The following is a 14473-nucleotide window of genomic DNA, read 5'->3' as shown; positions in this document are numbered from 1 at the left end:
AATAGTATTCTTCATTAGTAGCAAGGTAGATAGAGAACTGGAGTTTTGTCATCTAGGACTTCCCTATGTCAATGAACAGTCTCTATCCCTGTCATTCCTAATAGGACCATATAGTCAGAAGCTGGAAGGGGCCTTAGCCCACTTTCCTCATTTTGCAGATGAGGATCCAAGGAGGGTGACTCACTTATTTGTGACATGGAGAAGTAAGTAGAAAGAGCTAAGTTTTGAACTCAGGCCCTCTGACTCAAAATCCAGCTGTCTTTCCATGGCACTATATTTTATTATTGTTGGGAGAGGGTCATAGCATAGCCCCTGGATCTGGAAGTGGAAAACCAGGCTGGCCATTGGTCTGAAAGATACATGAGTAATCTTTCCAGCTCCCTGGATTATCCTAAGTGGCCTGGATTAGTGATGGCCTGAAATGAAGAGAGAGGTAATTGACCAAATGAAATGTCAGTTTCAGCTCCATTTAGCATTTTATCTGTTATTGTATTTGTTCCATTTTATTTTATTCCCCAATAACATTCAGAGGAAATGGATGATTGAAAGAGATGAATTTTGAAATACTACTTAAAGCTATCAGCAAGATATACATTAGGTTCAATTTTTGTCTTCACTGTCTATCTTGAAATAAAATGGCAGCCTACAAAAATTTTAAATGCACATCCCTTTTATTATTTTTATTGGTTTTGAGTGAAATTTGATACATGAGGGAGTTAATAGCTCAGTAGATAGAATTAAGGAAGATGAATTCAGATCTGGTTTCAGACACTCTTACTGTGTGACCCTGGGCAAGTCACATAAACTCCTTCCACCTCAGTTTCTTTGTCTGTTAAGTGGGAATAATAATTATTATTAATATTAATGACATTACCTGCCAGGGCTATTATGAGGGAAAAAAAGATAATAAATTTTGTAAAATGCTTTGCAAACATTAAGTTCTATCTAAATATTATACGTTGTTATTAATATATAGACAGATTACAAAGATTCATATGATTACATTAATGGAACTCTAAAGTTTGTCGTTGTTGTTGTCATTTCAGTCTTTGTGACCCCATTTGAAGTTTTCTTGGCAAAGATGCTGGAGTAGTTTGCCATTTCCTTTTCCAGCTTATTTGATAGATAAGGAACTGAGGCAAACAAGGTTAAGTGACTTGCCCAGGGTAACACAATCAGTAAGTGTTTGAGGTTGGATTTGAACTCATGAAGATGAATCTTCCTGATTCCAAGCCAAATGCTCTATCCACTGTGCCACCAGCTAGTGGCTGCCCCAGTTTCTAGAAATTCAGTAAAATTAATTTATTTTCTTTTAAAAATTAATTTGTTTTTAGTTTTCAACATTTGCTTTGAGTTCTAAATTTTCCTGCCCTCCCTCCACTCTCCCTTCCACAAGAGGGCATGCAATCTGATGTAGGCTGTCCGTGTATGATCATATTAAACATATTTCCACATTAGTCATGTTGTGAAAGAAGAATCAGAACAAAAGGGAAAAACCATGAGAAAGAAAAAACAAAAAACAGCAAAAGAAAGAGAAAATAGTGTGCTTTGATCTGCATTCAGACTCCATCATTCTTTCTCTGGATGTGGATAGCATTTTCCATCATGAGTCTTAGAGCATTACATTGCTTAGAAGAGCTAAGTGTAACAAAGTTGGTCATTGAACAACATTGCTATTACTTTGTACAATGTTCTCCTGGTTCTGCTCACTTCACTCAGCATCAGTTCATGCACCTCTTTCCAGGTTTTTCTGAAATCCGCCTACTCATCATTTATTATGGAACAATAGTATTCCATTACATTCATATACCACAACTCGTTCAGCCATTTCTCAATTGATGAACATTCCTTCAATTTCCAATTCTTTGCTGCCACAAAAAGAGCTGCTATAAATATTTTATAAATGTGGGTCCCTTTCCCTTTTTTATGATCTCTTTGGGTTACAGACCTAGTAGTATTATTGCTGGATCAAAGGGTACCCACAGTTTTATAGTCCTTTGGGTATAGTTCCAAATCGTTCTCCAGAATGTTTGGATCAGTTCACAATTCCACCAACAATGCATTAGTGTTCCAATTTTCCTACACTTTCGCCACATTTATCATTTTCCTGTTTTGTCATGTTAGCCAGTCTTATAGGTGTGATGTAGTACCTCAGAGTTGTTTTAATTTTAATTTCCCTAATCAATAGTAATTTAGAACATTTTTTCATATGACTACAGATAGCTTTAATTTCTTCACTTGAAAACTGCCTGTTCATGTCTTTTGACCATTTATCAATTGGGGAATGACTTGTATTCTTATAGGATTGACTCAGTTCTCTATATATTTTAGAAATGAAGCCTTTATCAGAGACTGTCTGTAAAAATGGTTTCCTAGCTTTCTGCTTCTCTTCTAATCTTGATTACATTGGCTTTGTTTGTAAGAAACCTTTTTAATTTAATGTAATCAAAACTATCCATTTTGCATTTCATTATGTTCTCTGTCCCTTGTTTGGCTATAAATTCTTCCCTTCTCCATAGATCCAACAGGTAAACTATTACTTGCTCTCTTAATTTGCTTATAATTTTACTCTTTATGTCTAATTCGTGTACCCATTTTGCCTTTATCCTGGTATACAGTGTAAGATGTTGGACTATGCCTAGTTTCTGCCATACTGGTTTCCAGTTTTCCCAGTAGTTTTTGTTAAATAGTGAATTCCTATCCCAGAAGCTGGAATTAATTTCAACAAACATTTGTTTAGTACTGACTATATACAGGATGTCTTATCCCCAATGTTTTGGTGCAGTTTTAAGCTTTAATAGTTATTTTGGCTTAAAATAGGACTAAGATTTTTGGGATGTCTTGCTAAGTGATTACTACTACTACTACTACTACTACCACCACTACTGCTACTACTGCTGTTACAACTACTACTAGCTAGCTACCTAGCTAGCATTTATAAAGCAATTTATGGTGTGCAACCCTGAGAGGGAGGTGTTATCATTATCCCTATTTTATAGATGAGGAAGCCGAGACAGACAGAAGTTAAATTACTTGCTTAGCATCATAACTACTAAGTGCCTGAGGCCGAATTTGAACTCAGATCTTCCTGACTCTAAGTCTAGTGATCTGTTCATTGTATCTCTTGTGTTCAGTTGTTCAGTCATGTCTGACTCCTTGTGACCCCATGGAGAAGCCTATGGGGTTTTCTTGGCAAAGATACTGGAGTGTTTTGCCATTTTTTTCTCTAATGTGTACCCATTTTACAGATGAGGCAAATAAGGATTAAGTGATTTGCCCAGGGTCACATAAGTAGTATCTGAGGCCAGATTTGAACTCATTTTATCCCATCTTCAGGCCAGTGTTCTATCCATGGTACCACCCAGGTGCCTATTAAAACTTAAAGTAATTTTAAGGTATTAAAGACTAAAATTACACTAAGATTTTTGGAACACCCCATACGAGGTACTGTTCTAGGCACTTGCCATACAGAGATGAAAAAGGGCAAAATCCCTGCCTAAAAGAAGCTTGTAATCTAATAAGGAGAATGAAGTATATACATAAATAAATATAATACAAAGAAAAATGTGACGAATTGAGTGAAAAATCCATACAAAATGCATTAGGAAAATACACGGAGAGAAAGAACACTACTTTGCCGATTGTCTGGCGATTGACACATCTTTTTATCCCAAGATATCCCAGAAGGGTAATTTACTCACCGGAGGGAGTCATTTGATTATTTGTAACATTTATTTTATAGGTCGATAATTCAGGGGATCCATGATCTCAATGATGTGGAAATTCCTTCTACAGGAAGCCATTCCCAATCCCTCTTAATCCTAGTGCCTTCCCATTGTTATTTACAATTTATCTTGTATATATCTTATACACACACACACACACACGCACACATATATGTATAGTTGTATGAATGTTGTCTTTTCATTAGATTGTGAGGTCCTTGAGGGCAGAGACTATGTTTTGTTTTTCTTTGTGTCCCCAGCACTTAGCACAATGTCTGGCACATAGTAGGTGCTTGGTTGTTGTCCTTCACTCTCGAAGAGGACCAAAATGACATCATTACACCAGAGTCAAGTTTCAGTGTGTCTGACTGTGTCTGATCAGACCAATATGAATTGGGAATGCTCTCCCACAGGTTGGGCACAAATAGTCCATGTGAACATTTGGGATGGTTACTCTAAATTGGGACATTCTGTGTTTCCTTTTAACTATTTTAATTGTGCTTTGCTCATAGAGCACAGCACCTTCTCTGATGTGGTCATGCCATGCTGCATGAAGCTGTGCCAGAATCTCCCATGTCCCACAATCAATTCCGAAGTTCTTAAGAGAGACCTTGAGCGTGTCCTTGTATTGCTTCTTCTGCCCACCATGTGAATGCTTGCCCTGTGTGAGTTCTCCATAAAATAGTGTTTTTGGCAAGCGTCCATTTTGCCTTCAAACAACATGGCCAGTCCTTTAGAGTTGCACCCTCTGAAGTAGAGTTTAAATGCTTGGCAGTTTAGTTGTAGAAAGGAATTCAATGTCTGATATCTTATCCTGCCAGATGATCTTCAGAATCTTCCCAAGACAATTCTAACGGAAGTGATTCAGTTTTCTGGCATAGAGCTGGTATACTGTCCAGGTTTCACAGGCTTACACCAATGAGGTCAGCACAACAGCTCTATAGACCTTAAGTTTGGTAGTCAGTCTAATACCTCTCTCTCTCACACTTTCCTGTAGAGCCTCCCAAACACTGAGCTAGTTCTGACAATGCGTGTATTCACTTCATTATCAATGTGTACTTCCCTGGAAAGTACACTGCCAAAGAAAGTGAGCTTATCCACCGCATTCAAAACTTCTCCATTTTCTGTAATCAATGGTTCCATGTATGGTTTGGTGGTGGCTGACGGAACACTTGTGCTTTCTTGGTGTTAATTGTTATGCCCAAATTAGCACAAGCAGTGGAGAATTGTTCCATACTTTGTTGCATCTCAGCATCAGAGGCTACATCGAGTGCACAATCACCTGCAAACAGAAAATCATGCAACAACATTCCCTCCACTTTGGTCCTAGCTTGTAGCCTTTTCAAAGTGAAGAATTTACCATCAGTGCGGTAGCTGACCTTGACGCCATGTTCATCCTCATTGAAAGCATTTGACAACATGGCTGAAAACATCATGCTAAAAGGCATGGGAGGAAGCACACAGCCTTGTTTCACCCCATTGGTGACTGGGAAAGCACGAGAGCATTGTCCATTATGTAGAAGCCAGGCAAGCATGTAGTCATGAGCTTGACATACAATGCTGATGAACTTCGGTGGGCAACCAAATTTTGACATAATTTTCCATAAGCCCTCACGACTAATAGTATCAAAGGCCTTGGTCAGATCTACAAATGTTGTGTGCAGACCTCTGTTCTGCTCCTGGCATTTCTCCTGGAGTTGTTGGACTGCAAGCACCATATTGACTAAGTAAGTGCTTGATAAATGCTTGTTGATGGACTATTGTCTGCCTGATTGATGCAAAAGTAACCACTTCATGTCGTCTCATTCTGTGTGACTTTTCCCATGTACCACCATTAGTCCTCCATGGATGATTTCTCTATGTGAGAAAGTCTTCCTCTGGATATTGGTGCCCACTCCTGCTCTATGACTGGCTTACCTTCTTTTTTGCTTATGTGTTTTCTGGCAATAATTTTTTTTGCTATTTCTTAATGCACAAGTCATGACTGATTCTTTGGAGATTGTGCTGTTCCATGATTTGTGCAGTCATGCAGGATCATTGGAAGAATTTTGGGGCTTAAAAGAGGAGCATTTGTTTCATGAACATGTAGAGATCACTGAACGTGTATTTAACACAACTAAGTTGAAATCACAGAAATCATCCAATTCAATGCATTCCATGCCAACTAAATTAAAAATCTAAATGAGGTGGGATAGAAGACATAAACTCAATGGACTCATGTTTTTTGTAAAGCAATATAGAAGTACTTTCTTCCTGGCTGACAGCAATCTAAAAGTGAGAGAAAATTCAAGTGAGCTACAATAATTCAAACAAACATGATAGAATTAAAAATACTCAGTTTGGTTCTCTGAACTACAGGTAAGGCTGTTGTCAACCTGCAAAAGAAAATGCTCTAAGTATTCATATGGAGTTGAAGAACTTTGTCACTTTATAGGAGTAGCAGAAGTAACTGGTAGAAACACATTTGCCCCAACAAGGATAAGTTAGTTTTGCTTAGCAGGATCTACTGCAAGTAGTTTCGTACAGTTTTGAAGATGAAGGAAAAAATTGTAGCAGCGGTAAATTCCTCAGGGAAAACCATTTTGTTGATTTCCATCTCATAAAATGTGGGGTAAGTAAAAATGCATGATAGGGAAAATACTATATGTTAGTAAATGGTAATTATTTCTAACACTATCCCTCAGAAGTAGGTTAGCACCAGTTAACACAGGGATTGTCCTTTGCAATTTGGGATTGCCTAGTATATTGGGTTGAATTCTGATTTTTAGGTGATCTGAATAGCTTACCCTGCTACAAACATATATATATATATATTTTCTTGGTTTCCCTGGGTTGGAGGAAGAAGAGTTATTTACTAATTAGGTTGGAATGTAGGCAAATCAAATAAAGTAATGAGTAGGCTTCCTGATTGGCTCAATGAGTCTGGAGTTATAGCCTAGGTGAGTCAGCTCTGTCCAGCAAGGCCAGGTGTATGAACCCCTAATTCATTTGAGGATGTTCTCAGTTGGAAGATGATGTTTTATTTGGGTGATATGGCCCAAGATAGGTAGATATTTTGAGATTAAAAGAAAATCTTGGGGCCAAGCTAGTTCAAATAAAGTGTAATTAGGTAGAATAGTTTAGAAAGTTTAGGCAATACTCAGCATAGAAGTGGGGAGTTTTCTTGCGTAGCCTTCCTTCTGAGATTATCTATCATCTATTCTGTATATATCTGGTATTTACCTGGTTATTTATGTTTGCTGCTTCCATTTGGATGTGAGCTCTTTGAAGGCAGGGCTGGTTTTTGCCTTCTTTTGTATTTCCAGAGTTTAGCAAAGTGCCAGGCATATCAATCAATAAACATTCATTAAGTGCTTACTATGTGTCAGGCACTGTGCTAAGCACATGATATTTAATAAATTCTTTTGATGGATTGATTATGAGTATTTCTGGGTATCTCACCCTGGAATATTTTTTCAGAAATGGTATCTTTTTCCTCTCCCCTGTAACTAACCCTAGACAATGCTTACTTGTGGCCTGGAGTATATATTTGCTGGGGGAAGAGGGAAGCAGGCGCTAGAACTGCAGACCAAGATACAGGGGCAGAACAAGGGAGGTAGGTAGTTAGATCAAATTTGAAAGATCCTTAAACCTAGGAAGCCAGGAAATTTCAGGGCCCAAGAGAATTCAGGAGATTTAGTGCTTTGAATTATGGTTCAATGAGTAGGGAGGTTTAGAAAGTGGCATAAGATAAAAGTCCTTGGGTGGTGGTTTTATTGAATTTGGGTTTTTGAGGCACCTTGGATAAGTTCCATGCCCTAGAAAATTGATGGAGTTCAGCAAGGCTAGAGATTCAATTGGCAGTGTAGGACCATGGGCAGGAAAAATTAACTTAAAAACAAGGGCAATACCAGATGTGCAGCAATCAGAGGAGACACTTCACATTCATTTAAGCAGAATGGGAAGGATGGGTCTGGATGAGAGACAGGGAGTCTGGGCTAGAGTTCCAAGACTTTCAGGAAAGGGGGTGAGATGGGTATGTCATCTGAGGCAGTCAGACTAAAACCTCAAAGGGAGGAGAGCAGAACAGGGAGGGCTACCTCATCTAGGGAGCCAGAAGCAAGACCAGACTCATTGAAACTAATTGTCAGGGATAGAGAAAGCTCCCCCCTGAGGGGAGTGGGGGCATCAGTCAAGGCTAAAAGAATTTTGGAACCAGAACTAAGGGTTGGAAAGTTGGGTTCCCAAAGGCTCCAGACACCTTTGGCTTTCCTTAACTAAATTCCGACTCGAGACTGAGAACAGAGATACAAGACTGAGAACTGAGATAACATCTAGCAGGCTGACTCTGGAAATCTGATTGAAAGTGAAGGGTAGGCCAAGGAGGAAAAAAGACTAAGAAAGAGCAAAGAGGAGTGTGTAAGGAAAGCCAGGATTGACTGAAAAGACCTGTATATGCCTTCCAGCTTCTTTATGATACCACCCCTGCATATTTCCTTGTAGAGCTTCGGGGTAACCCACTTTAAAATACTGAAGGAGGGCATTGCATTGTTTTCAGGAAGCTGAGAAGAGGAGATGGTGTATATTTGTTTTCTTGTGTGGATAGGACTAGGATATTTAGGATCCAGTTGAGGGAGAACATATGGTGGTAGCTAGAAACCTCTCAACAGGGCATGAGTGAACCAAGTTTAGGTTTGTATTTGGAGAACAGTTGAGCCATGCGTGGGGTCATAATGTGACAGCAGTGGCCCCATAGGCCCTGGTCATTGTCCCAAAGGGCATGGTATCTATATTCAAGTATTTGGAGGACTATGTGGAAGAGGAATTAGGCATATTCTATTTATCTTCAGAAGGCAGAACCAATGGGCCTAAGTTGGAGCCAGATCTTGACTCAGTCTAAGAACTTTCTTACACATCTTTTTGAAAAATGAGTGAACTGCCTAATGAAGCAGTGAATTCCCTGCCCCTGGAAGTGTTCATGAAGAGTATAGATGATGAACAGTCATGGATGTTGTAAGGGAGACTTTTGCTTGGGAGAAGGAAGTTGGACTAGAGGACTTCTAAGGTCTCTTCCAATTCTTTTGTTGTTGTTCAGTCATTTCAGTCATGTCTGACTCTCTGTGACCCCATCTGGGATTTCCTTGGCAAAAATACTAGAGTGGTTTGCTGTTTTCTTCTCCAGCCTATTTTATAAATGAGAAAACTGAGGCAAACAAGGTTAAGTGACTTGCCCAGGATCACACAGTTAGTAAGTGTTTGAGGCCGGATTTGAACTCAGGAAGATGAGTCCTGTCTGCATCACCTAGGTCTCCTTAAGATTCTACAGAACTCTAATATGATTCTAACTCCCTCATCCTACTTCTGTGAAAAAGTACTTTAAAGTAGGGTAAGGGTTATGAAGAATATTGCAGGGGGTAGGGTGGTGATCCTACTTTGAGTCAAGAGGTTGAGCTAGATGACCTCTACTATCCTTATAATTCTATGTGAATATAGATGTAGAGGGGTACACTTTTCATATGTGGACAGTTTTACCAATTGAAAGGGGGCAGAAACAAGGAGAGCCTTGAGAAAGATGCTGAAAACATACATCCTCACTGAGAAAAGGGTACTTAACCCAGGATTGCTAAAGTACTTTGTTTCTCAGCATCTAATTTGTATGTGACTGACATGAAGGCTTTAACATGAAGTTAGCAGTACAACAACAATGATACTTAAAAATGTTTTGTGATGATGAAAAACTATATATTAAATTTCTTTAAATGAAATTTTATTTTTTCAATTAGTAAAAATCCAACCTTGCACCTCTCCCTGTAATTGAGAATGAAAGAAAAACTGACCCCCATTATAAATATGTACAAACAGAAACAAAATTTATGTATGATCTGTGAGCAAAGGAAAAAAATACATATTTTTGTTATTGTTCAGTCATTTTCAGTTGTATACAATTCTTTGTGACCCAATTTGGGATTTTCTTGGTAAAGGTACTGGAGTGGTTTGACATTTTCTTCTCCAGACTATTTTATAGATGAGGACACTGAGCCAAACATGGTTAAGTGACTTTCCCAGGGTCACATAGCTAGTAAGTGTCTGAGGCCAGATTTGAACTCAGGATGATGAGTCTTCCTGACTCCAGGTCTGGCACTGTATCCACTGTGCCACCTAGTGCCCTATTCTGTCCTCTGAGTTTCTACATTTGGTACCTTTCTATCAGGATGTAGGTAGCATGTTTTGTCATCAATCCTCCGATCAGAGGATCCTCTGATCAGAGTTCCTTAGTCTTTCTGTTTGTCTTTATGATATTGTAATTATTCCATGAATTATTTTCCTAATTCTATTTACTTCCCTTTGAATCAGTTTATACAAGTCTCAGGTTTGTCTGAAACAATCACATTCCTAATTTTTTATAATCCGTTTGTATTCTATCACATTTGTATACTTTAACCTAATGAACCATTCCACAATTAGTGAGGACCCCCTCAGATTCCCATTCTTTGCTACCTCAAAAAGAGCTACAAATATTTTTATATATATCCTTAAATGTTTTGTACAGCCTTTGCTTTGCTTAGAACTAATCCCTCCCTTAATCTACTTTGCCTCTAATTTTTTCTTCTCTCTTTTCCTCCTTCCTTCCTATTTCACTGTTGAGTGAAATGCATTTCTGTACTCAACTCTCTCTCTCTCTCCCTCTCTCTGTTTCTGTCTCTGTCTCCCTCTTTCTCTGTGTCTGTCTGTCTGTCTGTCTCTCTCTCTCTCTCCCTCTCTATGTTCTTCTCTCTTGATTAGTTCAGATGAACGTGAGGTTCAGATGTCACACTCTAGCAACTTCCTTCTTGTTTGTACAGGCTTCTACTTGCACACCCAGATTAAGATCATTTTCCTAAACCTTCCTTCCCTTTTCCTTTGCCAGCATATTCCTCTTCCTTTCTCTTTCCATTCTTCCCTTATGATCATCAAGACATGACAGAACCATTCCTTGGCTTTCTATTTGATTAGTTTACTTTATGTCGCCAAATGACAATAGTGTTTAGAAGAGACACATCTAATGTAATATTTAAATGTAAGTACTTTATCCCTATGTAATGTCTTTTAATTGTTCATTTGCATTTCCTTTTTATGTTTCTCTTAATTCCTGTGTTTGAATTTCATAGTTTCTATGCAGCTCTGGTCTTTTCATCAGGATTACTGGGAAGTCTTCTGTTTCAATAAAGGGACATTTTTCCCCCTTGTAAGATTATCCTCAGTTTTTCTGTGTAATTCTTTGCTGTAAGCCTGTATCCTTTGCCTTCTGGAATATCATGTTCCAAGCTCTCTGCTTCTTTAGAATGGTGGCTGCTAAATCATGTATGAACCTGAGTATTCAGTATTTGAATTTTTTACTTTTTGGCTCTTTTATGTATTTTTTCTTTGGCCAGGAAACTCTACAATTTAGCTGTTCCTGGGAATTTTCATTTTGGGGCTGACAGCCCTAGCAACAAATTTTGCTTTTTAAGGACCACCCTAGCTAAAGATAGAGGGATTGACCATCAGTAATGAATTCATTGGCCGGAGAAACACATGAAACAAAGAAAGGATAATACACAATGGCCCTCAGTCAGGTATGGTTCACTTGAATTTCTCTAGTGACAATGGCAGAATAAAATATAAATGCATAAAACTTTTATGACTTTTTTATTAAAAATTTATAAATATATAAAAGGGAGCAAAGTATATTAAAAATCAAAATGTTTGACCATCTATAAACGTTAACTCAATTGATGATACTCTAAATGTGAGATCTTTAATCAATGACCAATGAATGATTTAATATATCAAATGTCATGTGACCAGCAAAAACATTTTATTGTTGCAAAGAACTGGAAACAAATTAGGTACCCATCAACAGGGAAATGCTTGAACAATTATGGTAGAGAAATGTAATAGAGTGTTGTTGCCCCCTCCCAAAAAAACTATTAAAGGCATGGCTTGAGAGAACCTAGGAAAATTTGTACGAATTGACACACAGTACAGTGAATAGAGCCTGAAGAACAACTTCTGTAATGACAACCATGATGCAAGGGAAAGCAGTTTTGAAAGACTTAAAGAACTCTGACAAATTCAATGACCAGCAGTGATGAAACAGGCCTCCCGCCTCTTTGCAGAGAGACAATAGACTGAAGATACTGAATAAGGCAGGCATCTTCAGACACTTCCAGTCTGTGAATCTGTTTGGCTTGACTGCTTTTATCATTACAAGAGAGCTCTCATTTATTACGGGCAAATTGTTAAGGAAGGACAATGGATGAATTGTGATAGTGAGGCAAAAATAATAATATTAATAATGTAACTTTTGGTTCAAAGGGTTATTTTCATGTTTGTTGATATTCGTAAAGTTCATAATTAGAAAAAAAGAAAATGGAATTAAATTTCTATCTTCTAAAGAACCTCTCTATTGTTGCCTCCTCTATGAAGCTTTTACTGTTGTCTTTAGTATATAGCAACTTTCTCCCTCTTTCTTCCCCCAGGACATTCACTTCTCTAATGAACATATAATTTGTATATATTCTATTCCCCTAGTAAATTGAAAGCTCCATGAGGTCAGGGAGGGGATCATATCTTGATTTTGTGTGACAATTGCCACTCAGCTTCCTTACTTGTCAAGTGTGTTGACAATCAATATTTTTTGGAGAAGGGTGGGTCTGATGATCCTACAGCATAGGATAGTGTCATCAGAATACCTGGGTTCAAGCCACAGCCCTGTGACTTATTATGTGACCGTGGACAAATCCCTTCACTTCATTAAACCTCAGTTGTCTCATCGGTAAAATGGGTAATGATACTTGCACATCCCATCTCCCAATACAGTTGTACAGAAAGCTTTTCATTACTGACAATATATTCTAAATGAGAACTGTTGCTACTCTTGCTCAGCCTGGCAAAGCAGAGCACGTTGATTGGCTCCAACTTGAAACTTAAGTGCTTGATTTCATACCTGTCACTGCCATTTAAATCAGGGCTCCAACTGCCAAACATATACTTGGTTTAGTGAGCCAGCAGACAAAACCATGGAAATGGAAACCAATGGCCCCAGGAGGAAACCCTGAAGCATCATTGTTACATTAAAGTCAAATCAAATCAAAGAGGACCCTGGATGTCAACAATGTGTGTGTGTGTGTGTGTGTGTGTGTGTGTGTGTGTGTGTGTGTGTGAAGGGATAGGGCAGAGGATGATGATAAGTAATGGAGAAGAAATTAGAGACAAACTGAGGTAGATTTATTTTGACAGTGTGAAGGCCCTGTAACTGTAACCTTACAAATCACTGTTTTTCAGAGGAAGTTAACTTCCTGTGCTAGGTACAACTGCACAAGACTGGCTTGTGTACAAAAACACTACCTAGAAATTAGAGAACGCAAAATGATGCCTCCTAGAAATGTGGTTTGAAACCAGTATGGGTAGTTTTTGTGGGTGTAAGAGATTTGGGAGTTTCGGGGCTCAGGACTTCAGGAGGCTGGATTTAGGGCTTCACTCATTTCCAAGAGAAACTTAAATGAAAAAAATTCAGAACAAATTGCAGGCTTCTGTAACTACCAAGTGGCTCAGGAGGAACGAACGGAAGTTTCCTTTATGGGGATGTGCCAGACAGACATAAGAGAGTCTCCATAATGCTGGGTTTCTCTGGGCTATCAAAGCAAAAGAAATAAGAGGTTAGCAAGGAAACAGAGAGGCCCAGGTCTTCTTCCTCTGACTTTTACTGGGAATAATAATCTTATATAAGGCAGGCACTGGAACAAATCATAGAGAGCTAGCTTAGGGCAAAATGTCAAATTCAGTGAAGTTTGTGCTCATCAAACACAGCCTTTTGGCTCTTCACCTTCCTACTGTCCATTCTTCGTGATTCTCCAACTCGTATCTACTCACTTCCCAGTGGGAAACCCCATCTCCACATTCTATCTCTCTTTCCCCCTTTTCCCCCTGGCCCCATCCAAATTTGCTTCTAGGAAAGGATGCTACATCATGGTTGATCACAATCTACTCCTGATAGAATGTAATGGCATTTATAAAGCATATTAAGATCTGCAAAGCTCTTTATGAATATTAACCTCACAACACCCTGGGAAGTATTATCTCCATTTTATAGATTAGGAAACTGAGGCAGACTGAGGGTCATACAGCTGTTAAGTGGCTGAATTTGAACTGAGGTCTTCTTGACTCCAGGCCCAGTGCTCTATCCAATGTGCCACGTAGCTGCCTTGTATTTGCCTTTCAATAGGACCCAAAGCCTTAAAAAGAATGAATCATATTCTTCTTTTACAACATGACTAATGCGGAAATATGTTTAATATGATTGTACATGTATATCCCATATTAGATTGTGTGCCATCTTGGGGAAGCGGAAGGGAAGGAAGGAGAAAAAATTTTGGAACTCAAAGTCTTATAAAAGTGAATGTTGAAAAGTAAAAATAAATAAAAAAGAATGAATCATAGATCTCGGAGGCCATGCAGTCTAATATTCCTGTTTTATAGAAGATGGAATTGAGACCCCAGGAAGCTAAGTGACTTTCTCAAAGCCATACAGATAATAAGCATCAGAGGCAGCATTTGAACCTGTATCTTCCGACTCCAGAGGTGGTACTCTTAAATTTAACCTGCATCTTTAACATTTTCCCCATCATTTTGTTAAATCTAGATGAAACAATAAATCAGGCCTTAATATATGTGTTAACACCTCATTGCTGAGGTATAAATACTTACACTAAAAATTTAGCAAGCTGGTATGAGCTGGATCCAGTGCA

This window comes from Trichosurus vulpecula, chromosome 1 (genome assembly GCF_011100635.1).
Source record: "Trichosurus vulpecula isolate mTriVul1 chromosome 1, mTriVul1.pri, whole genome shotgun sequence".
Taxonomy (NCBI): Eukaryota; Metazoa; Chordata; class Mammalia; order Diprotodontia; family Phalangeridae; genus Trichosurus; species Trichosurus vulpecula.
This window is presented reverse-complemented; position numbering follows the sequence as displayed.